Source organism: Garra rufa, chromosome 3 (assembly GCF_049309525.1).
Source record: "Garra rufa chromosome 3, GarRuf1.0, whole genome shotgun sequence".
NCBI classification, from domain to species: domain Eukaryota; kingdom Metazoa; phylum Chordata; class Actinopteri; order Cypriniformes; family Cyprinidae; genus Garra; species Garra rufa.
Genome location: NC_133363.1, coordinates 28439664 through 28449437, shown reverse-complemented (window position 1 = coordinate 28449437; position 9774 = coordinate 28439664).

The window sequence follows — 9774 nt, the reverse complement described above, 5'->3', positions numbered from 1 at the left end:
ATGGGGTAGAAAACTTTGAAGATCAGGGTAAATTTTAACTTATTTTATCTTCTGGTATCTTTTTTTTTCTTCTCTGTAGCCTCAGTAGTAGTAGTAAATAACAAAAATGAGATATTTAGGTAAAAAAATAAAATAAAAATGTATGCATCTCCATTCTGTTCAAAAGTTTTCACCCCTGGCTTTTAATGCATTGGTTTTCTTTTGAAGCATCAATGAGTGTTTGAACCTTCTGTAATAGCTGCATATGAGTGTGAAAAGATGGATCTCAAAATCATGTAGTCATTGTTGGAAAGGGTTCAAATACACAAAAAATGCTGGAAAACCAAAGAATTTGTGGGACCTGAAGGATTTTTCTAAAGAACAGCAACCAGTTTAACTATTCAGGACAAACAAGGGACTCATAAACAACTATCAATAAACAAAAAAAAAAAAACACACACACAGCTGTGGATCATTCAGGTAATGAGGTCATTTTTATACTTTGACTATAACTATTATTTTTTTCTTGTGGGTAATATGTAAACATCCTATATGTGAAATATGTAATTCAGGTCAGAACTAAATAAACAACAACATGCATTTTGTATGATCCCTCTTATTTTTCTAAAATAATTAACATTTTGCAGATTCTGAAAGGGGGATGTAAACTTTTGGCCTCAACTGTACATATACACTACCCCTCAATAGTTTGAGGTCAGTCTTTTAAGCTTACCTATGTGAAAATACAGTACAAACTGTAAAATATTTGTACACTTTCAAATCACAGTTTTCTGTTTTAATAACATTTAAATCAAATTTGTTCTTGTGATGGCAAAGCTTAATTTCCAGCAGTCTTCAGTGTCACATGATGAAAAAATGTATACCTCAAATGCACCGTAAGCCGCTTTGGATATAAAAAGCATCTGTCAAATGCGAAAATGTAAAAAATAAACCTTCTTATGATTTATATCCTGTTATTCACGTATTTCTCAACTATATTGTTGCGATTATGATAGTTTGCATCTGTGTTACATAGACCGCTGTGGTTATTGCACAAACACACATGAGCATGTAGTGTATAAGCCGATTTGGGTGTGGTCATATTAATCATGTCTATCTGGGAGGTGAAGCTGCTGTATTTGATACAGAGAGCTCAAGCATTGCTCTGTCTATAGACCCACAGCACTAATGAGTGACAGGCAGCTCCCACAAACACAAAGCCCCGCTTATCCTCTTTAAGGCATAAATCCAAATTAATTTGAGTAATCCCTGGCAAATACTCCCCACAGACCTCATGTTCATCAGAGCTTCCGTCAAGATTTCTGAGAGAAAGCCGGTGCGTTTGATCTGACCCCGCGCCCAACATGATAGACAAAATGAAGAGTTCGAAGAGTCAAACACATGGGCGAGAGTGAGCTGATGGTACTGGGCATTACAATGGGAAGATGTTCTCCACATGAACCTTTAAGACGTATGGGAAGTAAATTATCCTGTCTGCTGTCTCCGAAGTGTGCGTGTTTTCTTTGCTTTATTAAGCTTTACAGCCCATAAACCTATAGTTCTCTAGGAGTGCTGGGCTTTGATGGGGTGCTGTTAATTTTCCCTGCTGTCCCTCACTGTGGTGCAGGACCGTGAAACGCTGCTATGATGACTGGCTTAAGACCTCTCCAATAAAAGCCATTACGTGGCTTGTGAGAACCGGCACGTGATTTACTCTCGGGGTCACTTGCTTGTTTATTTCATCCTGTTTTCTCACTGGCATCTGCATGACTGTCTGCTGTGGGTGCGTATATTTTGTTCTGAGACGCGTATTTATTTCAGCCAAAGATCTGAAGAAATAAAACAAAAAACGAAGTGGATGGCTGGATAGTAATTTATGGCTTCGTAAATATAGCAGCAGATCATGATGTGGTCCAGAGGGCACTGTGGAGCCGAACTGTTGACAGTGAGCGATTGGATTTGCTCTACCCTCCCATTATTCAAAAATGTAGCCTCACTACATCCTGTGTGCTCTATCAGCTCTGCCTCTGCTCATTGGGTCTGTGCTGATGTGGCACAACTGTGTCTGCGCTCTTTGCCAGGCCATGTGTGACGAGAAATTCGGATAAGTTTATGATAGTCTGTAACCACTGACGAAAACCAATGAAAATTAAAGATTGTGCAGTGTTGTAAATTAATCTGTTGCAAAATTGTCTTGACGTCTCTTAAAACAACTATTTATTTCATTGATGACTCCAAATATAGCTTGTGTCAGAATGAATATATCATGGGAAACAAGTTAAAGATTAGCAGCCAAGCAATTTATTAAGTGATGAGCTCTTTCCACAGAGCTGGGGAGCCATACAGAGGAAGGCTCAGCAAAATCTTCAACTTTGTCCTGCATGATTTAAATGGCCATTTTGTGCAAGTAAGCTAAAATTAAGACTGTTCCTTTTCTAGACTTGATGATAAGAGTGCTCTAGTTTATGGGCTTCCCATTAAGATGTCGAAACCTAGACTTCACACTCATAACACCCCATTAGGTAGCTGGCAAGAGATGGCAAATGCAAAATTAGGATATAAGAAGAAGAGAGAAGGAAGTATCTGAGCAGTATTACGTGATTTTGCCTGAAGCAAACATTTTTTTTCTTCTTTTTTTCAAAGTGGGTCTCTTTTGCATTACTCAAGTACCGCTCCATCACAAGAGTAACTCGCATGTGAACAGTCACGTAGTCACCCAGTCACTTAGGGTTTTTCTCTATTGTTTTTTTTTTATATAATATTAAAGGATTAGTTCAGCCAAAAATGAAAATTAGCCCATGATTTACTCACCCTTAAGGGTAAGTAAATCACTTTCTTCTTTCAGTCGAATTCAGTCAGAGTTATATTAAAAATTGTCCTGGCTTTTCTAAGCTTTATAATGGCAGTGGGTCGGTGTTTCTGTTTAACAGTCCAAAAGAAGTCCAAAAAAGTTCATCCATCTATCATAAAAGGGGGGGGGGGGGGTCGATAAATTTTAAAGTCGATAAATCCTTGTGACCCAATAAACATTAGGCCCATATAGTTCATATATCACGAAGATAATTTATGCATTAACAAAATATGTATGACCATTTTTAAGGTCATGCTTCCACTTAACTATTTAAAAGAGATACAGATATTTGACAAAGCACTTTTTTTTAATTTAAGTAAAATGCAGATTTACAGAAAATGCTGTTTACCACAAACACTATTTATCTGTTATTTTGATTTCAAATCCAAAAGTGCTTTTTCAGCATTGCAATCCTCTTTTATCACAGTAAACTAATACAATAACAGACATATTCACGTTTAAATTCAATAAAAAACAACGTATTATTCAATGCACTTGACTTCTAGATTTGTATATTAAGTTGCTCAAGCAAGTTGCAACACAACATAGGGAAGCTTTAGCTTCCTTTTCTAATTGAAATTGGACTTTCAAAAATATTTTAATTAAAACTTGCCACTGACAGAAACAGTCGGCTCTCATGCTTTTCTTTCGCACTAAATCTTTATTAAAAACAATCCTTAAAAGAACTTTTCTACCTGGACAAGTGCACGTATTATGTTGCCTTTTTCTTTAAAACTGCACTTTTCCTTATTTTAAACCTAGCCAAAAAGCCACGTGTTGACTGTGAAACAGTGGACTTCATTTATATGCATTTATGGGACATTTTCGTGTCAATACATGTTCATTTTTACAGCGAACAATGCGCTGTCACTTTAATTCAGCACATGCAGCGCTTGCAGCACAGCAAAAAATAGACTCTGCCGAAACGATCGCTGCTCTGCTGCAAACGCACTGCTTCTGGGACGTACTGCCGGACAGCAACCGCGTGCAGTGTGAACGCTCCAATCCGTTAAATGGGTGTGGGAAAAAATACGCAACGCATACGCACTGCAGACGGAGTATGAAACAGGCGATGCAGAGCGCAGCTAAAGAACAACAACAAAAAAAGAAAGCAGAAGAAAACGACGAGCTCCCTCGTGCGGCTAATAGGTGAACTACACATATAAATTTTAATCAAGAGTATATAGCGCACTGAAAAATAGTGCTCGACTTGGCGACCCATACAAAATCTCCTGCGACCCACTTGTGGGTCGGGACCCCGCCTTTGGGAATGACTGCTTTAGTGAACCGATGCAGTTTTGTGAGAAAAATACCCAAATTTAAAATGTAATGATAATTTTTCTGTAGCTTGCACTGACTGTCATACGTGCAAGCCGTTCCAGGTGGATGACGTACAAACCAACGAAGCCAACGTTTGTTTACAGGAGCAAAGGAAGCAAGTTTACTTACTTTCCTTACTTTAACAAAGGAAAACTAGTCTCCTCTTGGCTTATATAGAAACCCTTTGACATTTTTCTTTACAAATCCTCCTTTTGTACTAATTTGTGGCCAGTGTTTTGTTTTGCTCTCTCTTCTCCGCTTCCACATTCGTCATTTCTCAGGGGCGCATGCCCAACTCATACGTCTTATGCCATCCGCCCAGAACAGCTTCCATGTATGAGTTAGCATAAGATAAAAAAAGTGATTATTATGTTTTAAATATGGATATTTTTCTTACAAAAATGCATCAATTTGCTACAGGAGGCTTTTATTTACCCCGTGGAGCCGCGTGGAGCACTTTTTATTATGGATGGATGCACTATATTGGACTGTTGAACAGAAACACCCGCTCACTGCTATTATAAAGTTTTGGAAGAGCCAGGACAATTTTTAATATAACTCTGATTGGATTTGACTTAAAGATGAAAGTCATATACACCTAGGATGCCTGGAGAGTGAGTAAATCATGGGCTAATTTTAATTTTTTTGGGTGAACTAACCCTTTAAGGCTAAAAACAATTACAGTTATCTATTCACTAATGTCTATGTTCATGTTCATTAATAATTTTATGAAAATGAAATGTTGATAAGGTTGGCGTTGCAATAAAACATGGACACAAAAGCTGGCATCCGTGCTTGACATACTGCTCCACTGATTTCCATTCAAATGAAACAGCCTTTAGTCACTGTAAATTCCTGAATTTTGAATTGTGAGTATATTTGCATTTTGTTGCATAAATTACACATCAGGGGTGTTTCCTCCGAGGAGGCAAGGGAGGCAGTGTCCGCTCAAAATATTTGATGAGATAAAAATTGTACTACAAAAATAAAACTAAATATAACATTAAAAATATATAAATCACTAGTTTTTCTAAAGAAACATTTTCCAACAGTGACACCAGCAGTAAAGTTACAACAGGGGTCCTTGTCTATCATGCCTCCCCTGAGCCCTTTGAGTTTTAACAGATGCCCTAAAGCATTATTGAGTTTGGTGAGGTGTAATTAAGAATGAATGGGGGAAAGTCATTGGAGACTGGTTATGTCTGGTTGTGATTGGTTCATGCGATTAAATCCCGGCTCTTGTGTTCGTGTGCGTTAGGTATCCGCAAATCAGTTTGAATGAACAATATAATGGCGTTATAAAATTAAGTAAACAACTTACACATTTTAATATAACCACTTTGTTACATCAAAATAAGACTTAAAATGTCCAACCTGGACAGCCTGCTGACTGCCCATCACTTTTTTAAGGCCATCAACTGATAGTCTCTGAGGGCTATGTGTCACTCACATGTCCACCTAGGACAAGAATGAAGTAATGCCCTTTTATTCACTAACATAAAGGCGCTCAATGAGAAGAAAATGGAAGAGGAAAAAATAAGTCATAAACTCTCATTGTAGGGTGGGTAACTGGAGCTCTTCACATAGTCGTTGCCAACTTTTTCTCTTTACACACAAAAATATAAACTTGAATGGCTGATTGTGGTTAACAGCGGTGGTTTTGCTATTGATGGAGCCCTGCTAGCTGTCTCCCATTCACAACTGAGACCATGTCACAACGTGTCCCGTCACGCCTGTCTTGCGCCTCCAAATGTTAATGAAACTTAAATATTTATCTGCCTAGTCCCTGTTACAGCAGCTGTATTGTTTAAGAGCTTGATTGACTTTGTATTTTAATGCAGAAGAGTCTTTGCACTGTGCATTCATTCTTTGTGGTGGTTACACTGTGTCAAAGCCGAATGATGAATCTTCAGTGAAACTTATTTTTAACACAATATTTACATTGTGTGTTTTCTCTGTGGCACTAACAGGTTACAGCATTCACACTGAAAGCATAGTATGTGTGAATCTGCCAGAACAGACAGTAGTGGAGTTCCTGAAACAGTGGTTTTAAACAAATCGATTGATTGAATGAATGATTCAGTGACTAAATTACTTTATACAGACTGTGGGCTGTCGGCACCAATAGCCTTGTGGGCAAGTGCGCAGACATATAGCGCATTAGCTCTCACCTTAACCCACCCTTAAACTTCCCATACCACCAAACCTGTCCCTAACCTTACCCATATCCCAACTCAATAGCAGCCAAAGTGCAAAACAATCTAAGCACAATAAGTAATTTTTTTTTTACGATCACATTGTAAGTTCTTATTCAAATGTAGTCTTAACACAGTAAAAGTTTGCGATTTCAGACCCAGCTATAGTCACTTGTATTATTCCAAATGGAATCAGTGTTGTTGAACGAATCACCTGAATTAATGTTTCAGTGACTCATTCACAAAGACTGTCAATTGTTTTGTTCCTACAATAAAAATGCTGGGTTAAAAAACAACCCAACTTGGGTTATTTGGCAACCCAGCGCTGGGTAAATATTGGACAGAGCACATGCTGGGTTATTTTGATCCTGCTGGTTTGGTCAAAATGGGCTAGAAAATGAGCGGTGAAATCTACGCCATTGATGGGCTGCTGTTTGCCGGGGGAATTACGAACCTGAAAGATGCTGACTTACTCGACAAACCTGCCTATAAACAAACTGTACTGAGATTAGAGAACATTTTTTAACATCAAATTAAATTAAATTTAGTATTATAACAAATAAAATCTGTTTAAGTTTAAGGCAAAGGCGATTCCATCATGCTGACTGACATCTGGTCCTTTTATGTTGCATTGTGTAAAATAATATAATTTACAGCACAATAAAGACTTAAAAAATGAAATGAAATGTATACAAACCTTTATTTCACTGAAGAAGTGCTCACTCCTGTAGAGGACATAATCATGCAAAAAGCCCGTGCTCTGATTGTAACTAAGCAGCTAGGCTGTTTCATCAGAGACAGGCTCAACTCAGCAGTTAGGTAGAAAAATAAGTACCAAATATTTAATAACTCATTAAAAACTATCCAGCAGCTCAGTTACAAAAAAAAAACTACCCAGCACCTGGGTAAAAATATTAAAAACAACCAAATAAAATGACCCAGCAGGCTGAACCCAGCATTTAGGTTAAAAAAAAATAACTCAGAATTTTTTTAATCAGTGTTGTTGAACAAATCATTTGGATGAATGATTCAGTGGTTTACTTATTAAAACCATCACTTTCTTTATTCTTAAGTGAATCAATGTTGTTGAACAAATCAGGTGAATGAATGATTCAATGACTCACTCATAATAACCATGGCTGTCTCATTGTCATGTGACCTACCAGTGTCAGTTGGTTTGCATCACTCCCATTCACAAAATGTGTGTTCGACTTAACGCAGCGCTGCGCAGATCAATTAAATTCGGACTTGAAGCAGTGCATGCTGGTTAGAAATTTTGTCCGACTTGAGGCAGCGCCGACGGCAAGTGACTGTCGCGAGTGACATCAAAGTACCGCGATAGCAATTCGAGACCAGCCGGCTAACTAAGCCGCTGCAGTTTATTCAGTGCGACTGCTGGAGCTTTGATGACGAAACAGCTGTTTCACGATTGGCCAGATTCACTGCATGACAAGGATCACGTGTGTTTTGGGTTTAATCTAACCTTTTTTATTCCAATAATGGCCACAAATCAAGTCACGTTTATCATAAAACATGGATAAAGGCATATATATATACCCCCACTTTATTAATATTTAAAGAGTATATGATTATGTTGAACTTTAATCTTGAACAGATGGTGCTGTATTAAGCAGTATATAAAAAGTGCTTCTGTTGCTCATGAAACGATTCTGAAACGTCTATGTATTTGACAAATATTGCATTTTATTCACTTCATCTGTGATAGAGTATGCAAACACCCCGTGAGTGTAACTTCTGAGAGCAGAAAGTGTCCGACTTGACATGTACATAATCAACTCCACCCCTGACTGCAACCGACTGATCTTGTTGACTGCCGTCTGTAGCCGCGGTTCAAGTCGAACACACCTAAAATCTGTCCCATTGCCTTATGGGATGGTGAATTATCCATCAGGTGCGCACCTTAGAATCTTGTGGCTACTTTTTGCCTACTATTTGGTGAATACTGTGAATTTGTACATACTGCTGTTTATCACCTACTATATAATAGGAAAGTAAGTGATTTTGTTTTGTTCCTAAGGAAATCAATATTGTTGAACAAATCATTTAAATGAATGATTCAGGGACTCAATCATAAGACATTCACTTGTTGCCACCTATGCTATGCCACCTAGCTATGTAACCTGCACAAAGTGGTGGAGTGCTGTTGGATATATTATAAATTAGTAGATCTTTGATTGTGATATATATATATATATATTAGTGGTGGGCCGTTATCGGCGTTAACGTGCTGCGTTAACGTCAGACTCTTATCGGGCGATAAAAAAAAATATCGCCGTTAATCTATTCTCAAATTTGGGTTGGAGCTGGGTCTAAACTACGCAAGCTATGATGACTTTCACCTTGATAGTTTAACGCGGATGTATACCAAAGACTATAGAATATGGTCGCGCGTTTACGTCTCCTCCGCCAAAACACAGACGGGATCGCGTCGTCCTCCATTCATAAAAACCGAATCTACTATAGCGCAAAATGCCACGTAAATTCGTCGTTTTTTGGATTCATAAATCAAATGTTGGTCTGTCACTTAATTCAAATCGCGATATGGACTAGTGTCTGTGAAAACTGAAATGCAAAAAGACCGTTTTAATATGAATCCGGTATGTTCCGTTTGCCTAGCTGTATGTATGAATGGAGGAAACGCGCTTTTACTACACGCATACTGAAGCACACGTGACGCTCCCGGTAATTTTTGGCATTTGCATCTCACATGAACAGATAAACTCAATCTCCAAAACTGCTGTGAGTGTCACTTTTACCGTTTCATTTGAGAAAACTCGCATCATATCATACTGTATACACAGAAACTTCACGGCAACCTGTCAAAATAAAAGTACGGTGTAACATGTATCCCCACCCCCCAAAAGCTGGAAACGTAGGGGAAACACTGGCTACCATAGATATATATATACGTATATGTATATTTTTTATCACACTGTACAACAATAATACAGTTTTTTTATTACAGTAAGGGCTAAGTTTAGGGTTGGGTAGGTGTAGATGTTAAAAAACACACAATCTAATAGGTAGAAAAAATAATTTCATTGTTAGTTAGTTAGTAAACACAAGTACATCTTATGGAACATAATTTATTTTCATCAACAAATTATCATAGAACAGCTTTATTGAGCAGTTTGTGATGCAGTTTGGAAACAGGAGATGAGCGCCTGGTCTAATGCGCCACCTGGCTTGAGAAAACCATTCTCAAAGACTTACTTTTAGTCATTATTTGGGTAGCACACATATTCTGAATGCCTTCATCAGAATTCAAATTAGCCATTTTAATCTAGATTAATCTAGATTAATTCCAAGATTTAATCTAGATTAATCTAGATTAAAAAAATTAATCTATGCCCACCACTAATATATATATATATATATATATATATATATATATATATATATATATAT